This window comes from Eretmochelys imbricata, chromosome 1 (genome assembly GCF_965152235.1).
Source record: "Eretmochelys imbricata isolate rEreImb1 chromosome 1, rEreImb1.hap1, whole genome shotgun sequence".
Taxonomy (NCBI): domain Eukaryota; kingdom Metazoa; phylum Chordata; order Testudines; family Cheloniidae; genus Eretmochelys; species Eretmochelys imbricata.
In genome coordinates this window covers 39392358-39412775 of record NC_135572.1, presented here as the reverse complement: position 1 = coordinate 39412775, position 20418 = coordinate 39392358, and positions in this window count along the sequence as shown.

Sequence of the window (20418 nt, the reverse complement as noted above, 5' to 3'; positions counted from 1 at the left end):
TTTACAAAGCATCCATCATCATGGTATCTGAACACTAACACAGTCACTTAAACAGACAGTCCATCTGAACATGTGTTCTCCATTCCTTCCTTGTATATTCTGATTGGGGAAGGAGTTCTCTTTCTTCCTCCTTCTCTCAAGGGAAGGGAAAGCAAATTATTTTGGGATTGCTGTAGAGGAGCATCTCATTCTGCACATAATTATTGTAACCACTAGCTCACTGGCTGGGTAATACAAAAATCAGCAACATAGATTGTGTCCTAGGTCTTAAAAATATATTGTTTTGTTTAGTATAAATACAACGCAACAGCAGTAAATCTCTGTGCTCTCACTTATGGATGTAGAATCTTATTTACCATTTGTTTGTGGCTAGACTGTTTAGAATAACTGAACACAGAGTTATTCTTACCAAATAGATATTTTATTTGCAGTCATCTCAGAAAACATTTTAAATCTGTTCTATTCTCAAATGTTATGTTTCAAACATGTATTGGTCAGATCTGGCAAAGAGAGGGAATCTTCTCTAGTCTTAGCAATCCCTAGCTTTATAGCCTGACATAACCTTTTCTCAAGGTTCTTCTCTGGGAGGGCAACACCTATCTCAAGAGAATTGTTAGAAATCAGCATGCAAAAAGGTTACTGAAAACACGATAAATAAGCTAGGGCTGACTTCCAGTGAGACACAACTCAGTAAAGAATCAGCCTTAGAATATTGGAGAAAATTGTATGGTGGAGGTGGGATTTGGATTTTTCTTCTAAAATGTAACATCCTACCTACAATCACTTACCACCTTATTATTAAAAAGATAATAGAGATAATGCACAGAAGAAGTCATTCTATAGCAATTATCTCAAAATAGAGTGCTGGCCTTGGGGTCTATTGTAAGTTCCCAGTAAACTACATATGATGGCGGTCTCTAACTGTTTTTAAATAATTATTTTATTCACTTACTGTACTCTTCATCCATTTTTTTTCTTGTATGTCTTGACTTTGCTCTAGAAATACACCTGGGGGATATAATTTATGTAATCTACCCATTTATCTTCCAACTAATATTTGCCTTGGTTGCAATTTGTAAATGAATCTAGCTGAAGGCATATAATTATGTGGATAATGAGAGGAAGACAATAAAAAAAGTTGGTTTTATTTTTGTCAGTTAGACTTGATATTGAGTATCACACCTGAAAAAAAAGTCTTCCACCCTTACTCATTCTGACTCCAAAGTACCTTGATTACTTGGGCCAGCACCTTGCTCCTGGAGCAGTCCCCTTGAAGAGAATCATGCCCAGTCATGCTCCTGTCTCTTCTCGCCACTAATTGGTGCATAATGCCCTACAACTTCAAAATGGAAAGAAATGGATAGAAGGGCATTTCGACTGGAATGACAACAAAAATATACATATTCCTAATTTTGGAAAATTCAGTGTTGAAGAGTAGGGAAATCTGGAGCTGTTGCAATTTTTAGAAGCAGGTCAAGCCTCCTTAGGACTCATTGAAATGGTGCAGCCTCAGTAGATAAGTGACAAACTGGGTTCCCAGTGTTCTTTGAGGGAGTGTGTGATTCAGATGACTGACCATTCTGCTGATGATTTGGTAGGTCAAAAGAACTGTCTTTTGTCCTCATCCGTCAGTCAGTGGAAGCTAAAGGCACAATTCCTGGGAAAGTTGTGACAAGGCTACTGTTGTGGAACAAAGGAATTGCCATTCCGGATCAGACCCAAGGCCCATCCAGTCCAGTATCCTGTCTCTGAGAGTAGTCAGTACCAGATGTTTAGTGGAAGGTATAAGCACTCTGCAATACCCAGATGTGGAGTAATCTGCCCCCCCTCCCCATATTAGGTTTTATCCTGGTCTCTAATAGTGATTGGCCTTGAAGCATAAGGTTTAATATCCCCTGCAAAATTTTTGTCATTGATCCTGATAACTTAGAATATGCCTAATGGACACATAAATGTCCACTCCCTCTTGAACTCTTGTTAAGTTCTTGGTCTCAACCACTTCCTGTGTTCCAGTGGCAATAAGTTCCACAGTCTAATTATAAGTCACTTGAAAAAAACATTTCCTTTTATTGGTTTCAGATTCCCCACTTTTTAATTTCATTGACCGTCCCTTTGTTCTTGTGTTACAAGATGTATGGAGAACAAAAGTTTCTAATCTGACAGCTCTAGACCAGTGGTTCCCAAACTTGTTCCGCCGCTTGTGCGGGGAAAGCCCCTGGCGGGCTGGGCCAGTTTGTTTACCTGCTGCGTCTGCAGGTTCAACCAATCATGGCTCCCAGTGGCCGCAGTTCGCTGCTCCAGGCCAATGGGAGCTGCTGGAAGCAGTAGCCAGTATGTCCGTCAGCCCGCGCCGCTTCCAGCAGCCCCCATTGGCCTGGAGCAGCGAACCGTGGCCACTGGGAGCTGCAATTGGCCAAACCTGCGGACGCGGCAGGTAAACAAACCCGCCCGGCCCGCCAGGGGCTTTCCCTGCACAAGCGGTGGCACAAGTTTGGGAACCGCTGCTCTAGACCATTCATTTTCTGTACTTTTATCATGTTCCCTCTTGTTTGTCTCCTTGTCTAAGGATTTCCATAAATATTCACTGAGTAGTTTGTATGAATAATTTTCAGAATAATTTTGGGGGCGTTTTACATGGCCTATTATTGTTTAGTACTTATACTGCAGTAGCACCTAATGGCTGCATTCAGGGTGGGGCCCTATTGTGTTAGGTGCTGTACCCCCACAATGAAAGGCAGTCCCTGCCTCAAAGAGTTTACATACTAAGTTATGAGAGACAGCAGAGGGATACAAGGAACAGACTGGGGAGCACAAGGCAACAGTGAGACAGTTGTGATTAGTGCAGCAAGCTGTGGTCACCGCACACCAGTTGCCCAGCTAGTATATACAAAGACTGTGGGGAATCTTGCAGCTGTGTCTCTTGCCGTCATTCCTCTGCCTTATTTTCAGCATCAGAGGTTTTCCATGAAGATCCAGTGGGTCTCGTGGATAGCACATTCAGTGTCACGGCATGCAGTATATAAACATCATTCCAAGAGGACATGACACAGGCTACACATGATACAATACATACTGTGCTGTGATGCTTCAGTTTGCCTGATCTCTCGGGTTTATTTTCTCTCTCACTCAGGTTCAAAGTATGGCACTTGAATAGCCAGGATTATAAGGCACCTGTCACTGAATATGTGCTTTGTTCAGCACAGTGATTATCTGATTTCTGTCTAGCACAGTTCACTGGCATGGTAGTTAGGCTGAAGGAAGACCTACTGTACCTTGACAGTGGGACCATCTGGTGTTCATTCTTGTAATTAGTGTCAAACCCACACAGTCCTGCTGCTGCAAATATATATTTTAATGCATCACAGGGCGTGTTCACTAGTTTATTGTGAGTCTTATGTCATTTGAAACCTATATTCTGGGCATCAGAAATAATCAGTGTTATATATAATGTGTGTATGTGTGTACACACAGAGTACGTGGGTAGGTATAGATATATTTATATAATTACACAGATGTACTCTTGAAAACTGGAAATCATAGATGATTGTCAAAGAAGGTCGATTTTTCATCCAAACAGCTAGAGAGTGTCTTTATATCTGTAACTCTTTTGCCAGTTCTTTTCAGGAACTGCATCTGGGTAAAAAGGAATTAAAGACATTCAGACTGTGAAAAGGATTGCAGTGAGACTGCATCAGTGTCAAGACTGATTTGCATCCCGATGACTTCTGATTACATTTTTTATAGATGTGCATGAACACATGGTCGTGTGGCTTTATGAGGACATATTGTGAACAGAAATTGCGCAAGTGTAATCTTGGAGATTGATGTACTAGGCTGCAATCATACCCCTTTATGCCAGACACTTTGGAAATTTGGGCTTGCTGGTTAAAATTTTTCAAAAGTGCCTAAGGCCCATTATCAAATGTGAGTTAGGACTAGATTTACAGAATTATTGAAATGCCTAGTAGAATTTAAAAAGCAACTTAATACAATAGGTGCCCAACCCCCATTAACTTGCATTAGGAGTTAGGAGCTTCAATCCCATTGACTTTCAGTTAGATGTAGGGCCAGATTGTCAAAGCTGTGTAGGCATCTAGCAGGACTTTCAAAAGTGTCTAATTTACATCTACACTGCAAAAAAATACCCACTGCAGCGAGTCTCAGAGTCTGAGTCAGCTGACTCTGGCATGTAGGCTCATGCTATGGGATGCTAAATAGCAGTGTAGATGTTTCCACGCAGGCTGGAGCCTGGCCTTTGAAACCTGGCAAGGGGAGCAGGTCTCAGGCCCCAAGCTCCAGCATGAGTGGGAATGTCTACATGGCTATTTTTCACCCTGTAGTGCGAGCCTGAGGCAGTGGGCCTGGACTCTGAGACTCACTGCCGTGGGGTTTTTTGCAGTGTAGATGTATCATGAACTTGTAAGGCATCTAACTTCTAAAGTAACTTTTGAAAATGGAGCTTAGGCTTCTAAGTCACTTAGGTGCTTTTGAAACAGTTCCCTGCTTTATTTGTTTGGTAATTTGTGAACTGTACACCTGCTGATTCTCTAAAGAGACACAGATGTACCCACTGGTGGACACTCCTGTATGACTGTTGTTTGAGAACAGTCATGGCTCTATAGTTCAAACATTAACATAGGTTTTTGATCCCCAAATCTGGATAGTTGTCATGAACAAATAGGTTATAATCACCCTGTATTAACTACATCCTGGGTCAAAGGGATTTTGCACATAATGTATCTCACAGAGCACATGCCTGCTCAGCCCCATGATTTTGCCATAGAAGGGGAAAGGTTTTTCCAGGAATACAGAACTCATTCACAATTCCCCATATTCTAGTAACAGCAGGAGTGCTCTCTAGATGGTGCTAGAAAATGTGTGACTTGCTATCATGCTAGACAACATACTTTTGTCCAGGTGGAGACAGGGTCTGTTGATGAGGGGCATATCCAGCCCCACAGCACAGGGAGATCTAGCTGGCACATCCCAGCTCCTCTACTTCTCACCCATCCCCAAGGAAAGGTCTTTGCCCTCAATCAACAAATAGGGAATCCCAGTGCCCACAAGAAGCACATGCCACACAGCTCTGCCCTCACTTGGCATGCAGCTGCACAAGTAGATAGATTCATAGACATTAAGGTCAGAAGGGACCATTATGATCATCTAGTCTGACCTCCTGCACAATGCAGGCCAAAGAATCTCACCCACCCACTCCTGCAATAAACCTCTCACCTAAGTCTGAGCTATTGAAGTCCTCAAATCGTGGTTTAAAGACTTTAAGGAGCAGAGAATCCTCCAGCAAGTGACCCGTGTCCCATGCTACAGAGGAAGGCGAAAAACCTCCAGGGCCTCTTCCAATCTGCCCTTGAGGAAAATTCCTTCCTGACCCCAAATATGTCGATCAGCTTTCCCTTGTGAAGCAGGCCCACTTACTTTCTCTTGTGAAGCAGGCCCACTATTTTCACATTGCAATATCACAGAAAGTTTTCAAATCCCCTAGCTCTCCTAAGGCCATGTTTGGTCCTGGCATAATCAACCACAGTACCAATGGAGATCTTCTCTGTCACAAGAAGGCTGAATTTGGCCCCATGACATAAGTTAGGAAACAACCTCAAAATGTATAGCAGATGCCAACAATTCTAGCGATCTGGGATAAAACATCACCTCGTCCAGGGCTTGTCTACACTGCTCCCAGTTCGGACTACGTCAGAATGAATAGTAGTACCCATCAAAGTGCTGAGCTGGCAATTCCCCCATGTGGATGCTGTGGCTGTGAACTAGAAGGTTCCTAGTAGTTCTCATTAATGTAATTCTCTTCAACAGGTCCACATTCAAGCTCTGGTGTTGAGGGGCAAGTTTTTACTCCCTATTACAGACAGTTGTGCTCAGGTTGAGGTATAGAGCTTTACGGAGTGCTGACACTCAAAAGATTTGTTCACAGTGCAGTTACAGTGTTTCCTGGGGTCTCAGTTTATGTATTTTATTAAACCATTGGACACATTTTAGAAATAAGAGATGGTGCTAAGATTTGTCTCGGCAAACCCTTGCAAAGGATTTTGTTTGTGGTCACTCCTGACTTGTCTGCTGGGAGACTCTCACATGATCATTTCGACTTCCAAATTTCATCCCATCCCGTGGTCTAAAAGCTCTTTCACCCACCAATATTTTAAGATTTATGTGAAGAAGCTAGAGGGAGACTCCCACGAGAGTTTGTTATTAGATTTTTTCCTCTCCTATGGTGATAGATATGAAAATCAGCTTTCTTTATCAAATGAGCAAGATCCAGGAATAAAACAACTCAGAGCATTGGCGATAAATGTGAAGGGCTTGAGTCTGTAAGTTCAGTGTCACAGCGTAATAGATAAATATACAACAATGATTAAATCTTTCTGTTCACTGCTTGGCATAGTTATACTAACCCTGGATTTTAAAATTCAATAATTGAAACTGAAGGGAGGAAGACTGGACAGAAAAGGGCACTGTCATGAAGATGAACAGCTAAAATGGAAGTTTATTCGTAGCTTAAATAGTTCATTAGTAATAATCAGGTTAGTTCTAGTGCTCAGGATTTAAAGTGATTCCAGTTGTGATGACATGGTAATTTTGGAAGTACAGGAGCTCAAGGATTGTCTGTCATATTTTAAAAGGAAGTATCTTGTGTGGAAGAGGCAGAAAGTGTGCAGTGGGGGTCTGGAGCAAAGCCTTGGAGGAGTGGTGTAGGCAGAGTAAAATCAGGGGAGCAGGGTGAGAGGGGAAAAGGAAAAAAAGGGCTAAAAAGAGAAGCTGAATTTGCAGGGCTTTTAAAATCCACACTGCTTGGTGCTATAGAAGTGGAGCAAAAGGTGCTCAACGGCCCCCTTGCCCTTTTTGCAGGCAGGTATATCAAGGCTTGAAATGGAGTGATGCAGGTGCCATCCCACGAGGCAGGGGACCTGTCCCTGGGAGAGTCAGCAGGGGAACGCCGCACTTGTGCATCATAGAGCAGTGTGGCTCTCTCCATAGGCCTACAGGAAGGGGATGGTTATGGGCTGGCATGTGCCAGGGCATGCCAGTGGATCTATGAACTCCATGGATCCAGCAGCCAAATGCCCTGTGTCGGGCACTACACAGAGGCTCTAACTGCCTCTGCAGTCCATTGAAGGTAACAGCAACCACAGAGCTACTGTGCTGATGTTCCTCCCTTACTTCGTGCAGTGCAAATCAGGAGATGTCTAACTGCTACCATTTGTGGTTGCAGTTCACTGTAGGTGCAAAGCTAGAAGTCAAATTGCAGACCAGTTGTCAGGCAGCCCTCTTATCTCTCTGTGCTGATGTTCCCTTTTCTCAGATAATTTACAGAGGTGTTATGAGGCTTCATTCATTAATTTTTTGAAAGACGTTTTGGACCCCAGGAAGGAGGAAGCCATAGAAGTTCAAAGTATTATTTATTAATAAAGAAGCCCATTTTAACACAAAATACTTCCAAAGTTTACTTATGCTGCTTGTTCGAAACTTTTAATTGTGAGTTTGCACTAGAGAAGTTTAAAACCACAAGCCTACATAAAACATAGACATACAACATTAGCCTTTAAAAAAGTGTGAGTTTCCTTAGATAACGAAATACAGCTTTCTACTTCGCCTCAGTATTTTCAGCATCTTCTATATTTCTTATAGTAACCACAAGGCAACACTGCACGTACTGAGGTACCCATATCTATTTATCGTAGATAAAGCTGGCAAGTGTTTAAGGGTCACCACCGTATTTGATAGGAAAAGTGAAATTTTATATCACTTTCATAATATCATTAGAATGTGATTATTTCTTCAAAATCATCCCTTCTGTTCTCCATCACTATTCTAATTCACTGGAGATAAAACATCCTATAGCATTTGATACTAAGCAGACTGGAAAACACATACTCACTCATGCACTCATATACTTACACGACGGATATACAAAAGACAGCAAATGCACCATTAGCCAGACAAAGGTAAGACACAATCAGGGCTAGACGGTTTAATAGAAAACTGCAAAGAATAAAGAGCTTTGGGCGCTGCTCATGAAGATTTGCAAAGTGATGTAATATGGGGACGGAATTTACTGTTCAAATATCTTGAGACCCCCCACCATCAGTGGAAATAAGATGGAAACAAGTTTCCAAAGGGCTTGTTGCATCCAATCAAAAATATAAGAAAATATTAACTCATGGTCTTCTTAGTTCTACCATTCTGTCTCTTGGTGACCAGATTTACAGCATCACAGAGCAGCTAATTTGCCAAAATCCCTCTCTACTTTAATTCAAAAGGACTGGATATCTGCCTTACGACACAGCAGAAGACATAAATAGGAGTCACAATGATTACAAATGGCAACTGCTAGTTGCAGTGTTAGTAAATTCTGTACCATTTGTCTTTGCAATTGTTGCCTAAAATGAAACAATGAAAATATTTTGTTGTTGTTTATTTGCATTACAGTTGAAACTGGAACCTCAACTGAGATCAGGCCCCCATTGTGCTAAGCATGGTACAAGCATATAATAAGAGACAGAGGTTCTAATCTAAATAGACAAGATGCGTATAGTGTGTGGTGGGGGAAACAACATGGGGTGAAATCCTGGCCCCACTGCTATCAATGGGAGGTTTGCTAAAGATGTGAATGGAGCCTGCAATTCCACAGCATACACTCTGTAAACATGTCTGATACTGTTTTGGATACATGGGGCCAAGTTCAGCCCTGCCCAAAAGGGACATAGCTCATTTGGAGACATTGGAACTCAATGCTGAACTTAGCTCATAGTTTATAACAGCTATAAAAATGCAACATCTTGTAAAAGATCAACTAACTATGCACACATGAATTTTACCTTCCACGAGACAGTTACTTGCATCTGATGAAGCGAGCTGTAGCTCACGAAAGCTTATGCTCAAATAAATTGGTTAGTCTCTAAGGTGCCACAAGTACTCCTTTTCTTTTTGCGGATACAGACTAAGACGGCTGCTACTCTGAAACCTGTTAATATGCAGTAGGAATTAATCCATAAAACAATTGTATCTTCTGTAAAGCACTTTGCACATGAGTGAGTGTGTGTGTGTGTGTGAGAGAGAGAGAGAGAGAGAGAGAGAATGTGTGAGTATGTAGGTATATCTGCTAGATACTTATATTTAGCAGCCTGCCAGCTGGAAAAATCAATTTGTATTCAATGACTGCCTCACATCTCCTAAATTCATGAAAGTTCTGGGGACTGAGAATTCATATTGATTTTTTTATACTGTTTTAAGCTTTATTCCTAGGAATTGATTTCAGCAGCCATTTCATATTATAAATCAACAAAGCTAAGTAAAATCTACACAAGCAACCCTTGGTTAACATAAATTAGCTCTAATACGTTTTCTTCATTAAGTATGATGGGAATGTAGTTTTACTGTTTGCCATCATGGGAGTCAGGGAGAAATCTATTAGGGGCTTTAAGAATTACAAGAAATTGGAAAATGCCATTAATTCCTGTATTCCTGGATGATTAATACAGGGGCCTTTAAACATTTTAGTATTGAATTTGATTCTGTGCAGTTTATTATACCATTGTACTTTGTGCCACTGTAGATAAATGTGTGCTGTGACGTTCTGTGGCCAAACACTATGTATATAGACTGCACACTGGTTCAAAAAGCACATACATCCATGTGCCACAGCAAAAAGGGCTCCTGACTTTTTGCTCCAATACTACAGATATCCATATGGGAAGATTAAAATCAAAGAAACAGCGGTAGCGCTATTTGAGCCTGAAGAAAAACTTGAGCAAAGCTGAGATTTATTCAATCCAGGAGAAGGCATGCAAGTCAGATTACTATGACTTTCTACAATACGTTGTCAATAGAACACTTTTGAATTTTTAGGGGGAATTCAGATTTGAATCCCAGCATCCAAAGCCACTCTGTTCATTAAGGGTCCAAACCAGAAAGAAACTAGATTGCAGATTTTCCAAATCTTTGAAGGGGCTGAATTTCCAGTGCATGAGTGCTCAGCACTTTCTGAAAACCAGGCTCTTTTGAGGTGTTTCAAGTAGAATACTTAAAAACTGAGGCCTTCTATAACTAGACACTTTTGCAAATCTTGTCCCCATTTTCTGGTTCTAGTTTAGCTGCAGCCAAAATCTCATGAGTTCTTGTAAGATTTGGGTTCTACCTTTATGGAAAAGTCCTATAGAATTCAACAGGGTGAAATCAATAGGGTTCTACAGAAATGTAATAGTGTTCTTCAGAAATTACTCTATTCTCAATGACCTAGTGAAGAAAGGATCTATAGCCTATTAGAAACTCCTTAAATTTTCTGGGCCTCTAGCACTGTGGAATTTTGTGCAGTCATGATCCCACTAAGGGATCATAAATGATTTGTGGGAATGACTATATTAAAGTAACCTTGCTGTCTCCAGATCTAATATGCTTGGTGACCAGTCTAAGTCTCTGCACAATTCTTTAGCCTTAAACACTGTCCAAAAAAAAAAAAAAAAGTGGAGGGTGGACACATGCAACTTTCTTCTCCACTCAGCATCTCTGCTACAGATGTACGCTCTCCAGCTAACCACATGAGATTGGCTAGTTCAGGGGCTTGGTAACTGGCTCTAGAGCTTTCACCTCCTGGTTCAAATCCAGCCCTGATCACTAGTAACTGAACGTTGTTGCTACCAGTCTTCAGATGAGAAACAAGTCTGGATTTTTAACAGCAGGGTTGTTAACCATTATAACAACTAACCAAGGGATGCAGCAAATTCTTGGTCATTTGAACACTTTAACTGAAGATGGTAATGACTTTCTAAAACACATGTCCTAGCTCAGCAAAACACTCAGGGTTCACGGGATGAGCTTATTTGCATTATGCAGGAGGTCAGACTAGATGCTCATATTGGTCCCTTCTCTCTTTAACATCTATGAATAACTCTCAAAGAAGAAGCAGGATAAAGTAGAAGAGTAGCTGTGAATAGAAGTTACTCTTTGACTTTCCACTCTGTGTGGTCCATACGTTATACTCATGGCTAAACTGATCTAAGTACAAGAGTAAAGGTGGTGTGGGGCAGGGCTCTGCATTTTGCTTAAACCACTGGAAAAGCTTTAAACTGCGTTTTACTCCAGGTGAGAACAGTGTTTGCACAGCTCTGCTAATACTACTAAATAAAAGGCAGCCAGTGCAAGGCAAAATCTTCAACATTCTTGAGATCTTAATTGCTGAATATGAATCCCTGTTTTATCACAGTTAGGAAACCAGGAACACTGGAACGTGAAATCATCTGTCCCGGGACACCCATTTATTTAGCTATGGGGTGAGATGTCACCTGCTGTTCAGCCCTCCTAACAATCTCAAAAGGAAGGAAAACACCATCTATTATAAGCTTTCATTTTCCTCTAGTATTTTACTCTTTTACCTTTGCTGAGAAAATAATATTTGGACCAGTGGATGCTTTGTATGCAAGAGACTCAGATTCTGTAGTGACACTGAAATGCCAAACTATTGTCCTTGTTACCCAATCAACAGAGAAATCCCCCAACTAAATAAATAATATGTTAACACAACCAAATATTAATTATTTTTCATTGTTATATTTGTAGATCCTGGTTCCTCTGATTCATCCATTTTGAGTCACTCTGGTAGCACAAAACAGGCAAAAAACTGGCTTAACCAGCCAGTTGGGTAGTCTCTAGATGTCCCAGCCCAACTTTACCTGACTGAACACCACCATGCCCCTGCGATGGCAGGTATAGAGGACTTACTGAGGGTCTTGTCAGTGGAAAGGGGTTGTGACTGATTTCTAGCCAGCCCCAGGATTAGCTTTGCCTCCTCGTATACCTGAGCTGTACCAGAGCTTGGGTACAGCCAAGAATCTGGCCTGTTGGTCTAATGTTCTGCAATTTTATATGCCTCTCCAGGGATGCAGCTCCTCTACATTCAGTACAACTTCTTATCTCATCCTCCTTTGCTCCCCAAATGTCCTTGCCTTATTTAAAATTAATTTTACCAATGGATTTTGACTTTTTTTGAGTATATTTTGTTATATCATAAAGTCTTCCTTCTTCTGGGCTGTTTTCCAGCCAGCTCCAGCAGAAACTGGCTCCTAAATTTTAATTAAAAGAATCTCTGTTTGGCTCTTGAATTAAAATGTTCTGAGTTCCTTTTTCTCTGTCCTGTTCAAGGCATAGATCCAAATGGAAACTACTAGAACTCAATGCAGCCTGTGTATAATGGATCTCTGTATTTCCCCCTTTCCCCAAATTGCCACAAGAGACAGAACTATTGCCAGAAGAAATTTCAGTGACCAAAAAAAAAAAGTCACCATGCTGAATCCTTCCTTTGCAAAAGTTTTGTCTGAAATGATTACACCCACAATTTTGCACACATGGAACTGTAGATGACGATACATCAGTGCATTAAAACAGCAAAAATCAGGAGTTTGGTGTCCCACTACTGAACTTTTGGGCACACACATGCAGGGGTTTGCATCCAGAAAAATTATAATACCAAAATATTGTGTATATCAGCTGGGTTAAGGCCCTTCTAAACATTTGGCCTGTGGCCTACAAGAGGTTAGAAATTTAGGTTAAACTAGCCCCCTAGCCCCATTTAAAAATATGTGACAGTTGTGTGTATATTGGAGGAGCAGCAGACAGAAAGAGAACTAAATGTTCATTCTGTACTTGTCAAGGTTCCTCCCCCACTCTGAACTCTAGGGTACAGATGTGGGAACCTGCATGAAAACCTTCTAAGCTTACGTTTACCAGCTTAGGTTAAAACTTCCCCAAGGTACAAATTAATTTTATCCTTTGTCCTTGGAATAGCCACTGCCATCATCAAACTCTAACTGAGTTTACTGGGAAATGTAGTTTGGACACGTCTTTCCCCCCAAAATCCTCCCAAACCTTGCACACCACTTCCTGGGAAAGGTTTGGTAAAAATCCTCACCAATTTGCATAGGTGACCACAGACCCAAACCCTTGGATCTGAGAACAATGAAAAAGCTTTCAGTTTTCTTACAAGAAGACTTTTAATAGAAATAGAAGTAAATAGAAGTAAAGGAATCACCTCTGTAAAATCCGGATGGTAGATACCTTACAGGGTAATTAGATTCAAAATATAGAGAATCCCTCTAGGCAAAACCTTAAGTTACAAAAAAGACACACAGACAGAAATAGTCATTCTATTCAGCACAGTTCTTTTCTCAGCCATTTAAAGAAATCATAATCTAACACATACCTAGCTAGATTACTTACTAAAAGTTCTAAGACTCCATTCCTGGTCTATCCCTGGCAAAAGCAGTGTACCGACAGACACAGACCCTTTGTTTCTCTCCCTCCTCCCAGCTTTTGAAAGTATCTTGTCTCCTCATTGGTCATTTTGGTCAGGTGCCAGCGAGGTTACCTTTAGCTTCTTAACCCTTTACAGGTGAGAGGATTTTTCCTCTGGCCAGGAGGGATTTTAAAGGGGTTTACCCTTCCCTTTATATTTATGACAGTACTATATAAACCTAAAGACTAGGAGGCTACCACGTTACTGAGTAGCTAGTCCAAGTTCTGATCTCACGGGTAGAAGAACAATAATTGCACTTAGTGACTTTACAGACTCAAGCAGGGAGGTTAAGTGAGCTGATTGAGGACACAGTCATTGTCAGAGTCAGGATTTCCTGGCACCAGTCTTGGCACACGAACCACTGGGCCTCCACCCTTACCTCTTTCTTTACTGTTTTCTTTAAGTTCCATTGTTAAAGATATTGGGCCAAATTTTCTATTGATGTAATTCCACTGACTTCAATGGAGTTGCATCAGCAGAGAATGTGGCCCATCATGTAGACTATGAACAAGACTTAGTCATTTATCCCAAAAAAAGCAAAGGAAATTTTAATCTTTCATAGGAAGAATTAGGCCATAACATAGTGAGAAGGAGTGGGGGAGGCAGAAGAGGGATATCCAGAAAGGGTTACAATGTAGGGCTTTTTGGCTACCTACTGTCACAATTTCTGAATGTTCACAGTCCAAGGATTTTATGTGTGGTTTCAGGGAAGAGGAGGTAGTTGACTTAAGAAGTCGTGACTGAGATTAGTTTGCTTCAGTGTTGCTTCACATTGTCAGTATGTCATGATGGCTGCTGAACATGCTGCTGTCAGTCAAATGCAGTCTAATGCAATTACATATTTGGCAGCCTTAGAACTTATATTGAGCAATGGGGTGAACGATTTATCTAGAAGAAGCTTTGGTTTTTGTCCTTCTCTAAAGAGTCCATAAAGTCATATCCAGACTGTGAACGTTATCTGGAATGAGGAGAGTGAACACTCCAATCAGTATCTTGATCACAACAGTAATCTTGATAGTGTATTTACCTTAAAGGGAGAGTTGTATTTATTTCCGTATTCAAGCCAATCAGAATCCCACCATAAGACTGCTAAATAAGGTCCATAATGAGTCAGATGGGCAATGCCTCCAGTTCACCTTCCCTAATGCACCAATTTTCTATCTACTACTCTTCTGGATCCAAATCCAAGTGTATGGAGATACAAAGTGTAAACACGCCGACAAGAAAATAGCTCATTCAGGATGTAAATGCATTTTTAGGAACAGTCATGTCAATTTAAAGTAATCCCACTGAAAAGCAAGTATTATGTATGTGCATATGATGTAGGCAATAACATTGCTGATAGTGAAAGTTGCCTGACACTGTCCATCATAAATAGGACAGGAAAGAAGAGATTTTGATTGATGACTGTCAGTAAATATTGATTTCACACTACAACTGCAAACTGATGAAAAAATATTTCCATTGATAACAATCAAAATTTACAGATAGGAAAGGTAAGAAAAATGCTGCTTGAAAACTTTAGAGTTTGATTTAAGAATATTTGCTTTGTATCTTTTGACATGTGATGTTACCAGTTTGTGGTTAACGGTTATAAAGCTGTAATTTTTTGAATTTCAGCAGCAACTGTCATTAAATAACTATTGGTTTATCCCCCATTGTCTGTCCCCCGTAATTTCTCACAACTGTGAAAATTGACGTTAAAAATCTAAAAAAAGTTTAAAATCTATAATTTTATGCAACTGTGAAAATTTAAATTGATGAAAATTGAAAAAAATGCTTAAAAATTAACTTTATCCATTAAAATTATATTTTAAAAAATTGAATTCTGCCACGCCTAATTATAAGACCTTGTTTTCAGTTGCTGATAACTTTACCAAACTTAAAGTCTTTGGGTTAAAATTTCCCATGCCATGCATCTGCTTCAGGCTGGATTTTTTGGAGAAGTTTCAGCTAAAATGATTCAGCCATTTCTGAGAACAAAGTGGGAGGAAAATAGGATGGGCACCGCATTTGAGACCAGGGAGACTATGTCTCCTGTGTTCTCAATGCCCCCCTGCTGGCCTCCTGGCAGGATAGAGGAAAGGAGAAAACAATCTGATTGGAATGCAGATGTGAGGAATGAGTGGGCAAAGATACAGGGCACAGCTGAACAGGGGATAGAACAGTGGTTCTCAAACTCTTGTACTGGTGACTCCTTTCACATAACAAGTCTCTGAGTGTGACCCCCCTTTATGAATTAAAAACACTTTTTAGTATACTTAGCATCATTATAAATGCTGGAGGCAAAGCGGGGTTTGGGGTGGAGGCTGACAGCTTGCGACCCCCCCCCATGTAAGAACCTCGTGACCCCTTGAGGGGTCCTGACCCCCAGTGTGAGATCCCCTGGGATAGAAGCTCAGAGGAAGGGGTTAGGAGCAAGAGTCAAGAGGACAGGACAGTAGCAAGAGCAGAGGGGAATAGGAGTATGGGGGCAGGAGAGAAACAAAAGGGGAGAGATGGGCAGAACTCAGGGAGGGGTGATGTGATCAAAGTGGTGGGAGATGGGCTGGAGCTGGAAACAAGGACAGAAGCTGGGAATGAGAGGAGGACGGGGCAGGGGTTGGGGTTGGGGGCTGGAAAGACCCAGGGACCATAGTAGCAAAGGGGATAGGACAGGAGCTAGGGCAGGGGAGATAAGAGTAGAAGGGGACAGGGAGAAGCTGAGGGTCGGGGCAGAAGGATCTGTAACGCTTATAGCACACTTCCCTACAGAACTAGAATGGAACCCAGCAGTCCTGAGTCTCAACATTCCTCTGCTATCAGCAAACCCCTATGACCCCCACCCCAACAGTGTGTGTCTCCTCTTCTCGTGATTGATCCACGCAGGAGATGATAGCCTACAATTGCTACCAGTTAATCTGGTAGGTCAAGTAGACGACTGTGCTGTAGATGTAAAGATCCCACTCTGCTGATATGGTTCTACATGATTTTTTTTGGTGGTGGTGGGGGGAGTATCTTGCTTTTTAAAAATTGTAGCAAATTACATCCAAAAATGATATCTACTGAATGAGGCAGAGGTTCTGTAGAGAAAATGGAATGTGATTGTGCACTGCAATATCATGCGTACACATAAGGGGACTGAATTATGGGTGCACGGGCAATCTTCATTCTGGGATTTCTTAACTTCTGAGGGCTTGACTTAGCAACCTTAAAATTTTTTTTATGTACATAGATCAGATACACATCTGGAGAGATGTGTCTCTGCATCACCACTTAGGACTATGCCTGTCTGGTGCAAATGATCTATGGTAAGATTGTGCCAGAGAGGCACCGTCCTAAGCAATGGCTCAGAGACACATCTCTCTGGGGGGTTATGAGTTGGGATTTTACTTCAGGGAGCACAAACCTCTCCCTGAGTTCTTCAAGAAGCTCAGTGTGTTTAGCTTAACAAAAAGAAGGTTAATGGGAGAGTTGTTCACAGTCTATAAGTACCTCCATGGGGAACAGAAATCTAATAATAGAGGGGTCTTCAATCTAGCAGAGAAAAGTATGACAAGATCTAATTGCTGGAAGTTGAAGCTAGACAAATTCAGACTAGAAATAAGGTGCAAACTTTTAACAGTGAGGACAATTAACCATTGGAACAATTTACCAAGGGTTGTGATGGATTCTCTATCACTGGAAATTTTTAGGTCAAGACTGGATGTTTTTCTAAAAGATCTGCTCTAGTTCAAACAGGAATTATTTGGGGGAAGGTCTATAGAGTGTGTTACACAGGAGGTCTGACCAGATGATCACACTGGTCCCTTCTTACCCTGTAATCTATGAATCTATGTGCAGCCATGGCAAGAGTCTTTGGGCAGAAAGGCAGCACCACCATATGGTGTAGCTTGCTCCCCCTAGTGCACCTGGCTTGGTCCTTGGCTGTTGTGGAGGGGTAGGGAACATGGCCCTGGTTGCTCTTCTTTGCCTCTCCTGCCTCAGTTGAAGAAGTGAGCACACCAGAGTGTGCACAGTGAGATCAGCACTTTCATTCCCTGAGGTCAGGGACCACACTTGTCCCTAGTCTTTGAACGAGGCATCCCTGGCCCTTGCATGGGGGGCAGTCACAATCTAGAACAGACCTAGCAATCAATTCCCACCCAGAGTGGATCTTCATGAGAAGTTCTGACTCAGCATGTCATAAATTCTACTTTGCAATCCAGTTTTGAGTCTATCCATCACTGGCTAGTCTGAAGATCATAATATTATAGAAATGTAGAACTAGAAGGGACCTCGACAGGTCATCAAGTCCAGTCCCCTGCACTGAGGCAGGACTAAGTATTATCTAAACCCCTCTGATAGGTATCTGTTTAAACTGTTCTTTAAAACCTCCAGGAACGGAGATTCCACAACCTCCCTAGGTAATTTTTTCCAGTGCTTAACTACCCTAACAGTTAAGAAGTTTTTCCTAAGATCCAACCTAAATCTCCCTTGTTGCAATTTAACCCCATTACCACTTCTCCTTTCCTAGTGTTTAAAGAGAACAATTTATCTGTATCCTCTTTATAACAACCTTTTACATATTTGAAGACTATCATCATGTCCCCCTTCAGCCTTCTCTTCTCCAGACTAAACAAACCCAATTTTATAAAATCTTTCCTCATAGGTCATTTTTTCTAGACCTTTAATCATTTTTGTTGTTCTCCTCTGGATTTTCTCCAATTTGTACACAACTTTCTGAGCACCGCATTTCTGGAACTGAACACAATACTCCAGCTGAGGTCTTATCAGTGCAGAGAAGAGTGGAAGAATTACTCATCATGTCTTGCTTTGCAATCCTGTTAATAAATCCCAGTATGATGTTCACCTTTTTTTCAACAGTATTGTTAACTCATATTTAGATTGTGATTCACTATAACCCCCAGATCCTTTTCTGCAATATTCCTTTCTAGGCAGTCATTTCCTATTTTGTATTAGTGCAATTGATTATTCCTCCCTAAGTAGAGTACTTTGCATTTGTCCTTATTGAATTTCATTGTATTTATCTCAGACCATTTCTCCAGTTTATCAATATCATTTTGAATTCTAAGCCTGTCCATTGAAGCATTTGCAACCTTTTATCATCTGCAAAATGTGTAAGTGTATTCTCTATGCCATTATCCAAATCATTTATGAAGATATTGAACAGAGCTCAACCTAGGACAGATCTCTGTGGAACCCCACTTGATATGCCCTTCCAGCTTGATTGTGAACCACTGATAACTATTCTCTGAATACACTTGTCCAACCAGCTGTGTACCCACCTTGTACTAGGTTCATCTGGGCTATATTTCTCTAGTTTGTTTATGAGAAGGTCATGTGAGACAGTATCAAAAGCGTTACTAAAGTCAAGATATATCACATATACTGCTTCCCTCCCACCCCCATCCACAAGGCTTGTTACCCTGTCAAAGAGAAGGTTATTTGTTTGGTTTGACATGATTTGTTCTTGACAAATCCATGTTGACTGTTATTTATTTAGCACCTTATTTTCTTCTAGATGCTTACAAATTGCTAGTTTGATTATTTGCTCCATTATCTTGCCGGATACTGAAGTTAAGCTGACTGGTCTATTAATTCCCTGGGGTGTCATTATAGATAGATACTATATTTGCCCTTTTCCAGTCCTCTGGGATTTCTCCCATCCACCATGTTGTCTCAAAGATAATCACTAGTGGATCAGAAATCTCCTCAGCCAGTTCCTTAAATATTCTAGGATGTGCTTCATCAGGCCCTGTGGCCTTGAAGACATCTAACTTGCCTAAATAATTCTTAATTTGTTCTTTCCCCATTTTAGCCTCAGTTCCTACCCCATTTACACTGATGTTCACTATGTTAGTCATCCAATCACTGCTAACTTTTTTGGCAGAAACTGAAACAAAAAGGTAACACGTCTGTCATTGCTGTATTTTCTGTTATTGTATTTCCTCCTCATTGAGTAATGGTCCTATCTTGTCTTCGGTCTTCCTTTTGCTTCTCGTGTATTTGCAAAACATTTTCTTATTACCCTTTATGTCCCTAGCTAGTTTAATCTCATTTTTGCCCTGACTTTTCTATTCTGTCCCTATGTGCTTGTGTTGGTGTTTTTTATATTCATCCTTCATAATGTGACCTAGTTTCTATTTATTTTGTTTGATTCTTTTCTGAGTTTCAGGTTGTTGAAGATCTCCTTGTAAAGTCAGGGTGGTCTCTTACCATACTTCCTAGCTTTCCTATGCATTGGGATGCCCTTAGTATTGTCTCCTTTTAAAAACTGCCAACTCTCCTGAATGTTTTCCCTTAGATTTGCTTCCCAAGGGATTTTACCTACCGATTCTCTTAATTTGCTAAATACTGCCTTCTTGAAGTTCATTGTCTTTATTCTTGTTTTCCCTCTTACTATTCCTTAGAATCATGAAGTCATCATTTCCTGATCACTTTCACCTGAGCTGCCTTCCACCTTCAAATTCTCAATCACTTCCACCCTGTTTGTCAGAATCAAATATAGAATAGCAACTTCCCTAGTTTCTTTTTCCACCTTTTGTAAAAAAAAAAAGTGTCTCCAATGCATTCCAAGAACTTGTTGGATAATCTGTGCCCTGCTGTATTATCAGTAGGTGATAATTAAATTTTGCATAATTTTATCCCTTTAACCTCAGTATTATCATGTGGAATGACTTTGGTATCATCCAGCATGTGATGCTGTAATGTTGTAATATGTCCTCACCACTATATTTCATAATCATCCATATACTAGTGGTTTTGTATGTGCTGATATTAAAAAATGTGATATTTTTATTTAAAACACCACCTCCAGTTAGCCTCTGCCCTTCCTTCTCTCTATTATTTATTATCCATCAGATCCAAGAGAGAGGTTTTTACACCCAGTGTACTGCTTTTTCAAACTGCTAAAAAAAAACAGTTTATGAAAAATCCCTAAGCTACCTTTCAATACTCATTCCAGCAATATTTCACTGACACTGATGTTCAGAACTGCTTCTGCTCCAGCAACATTTACTATCTTTTGTAAAGGGACTGCTCAGTACCACAAAAATAAGTCTACTCACAGGACTGCAGGCTGGGAACTTGCTGATTTATTCAGCTGCATCACAACAGATGTGCAT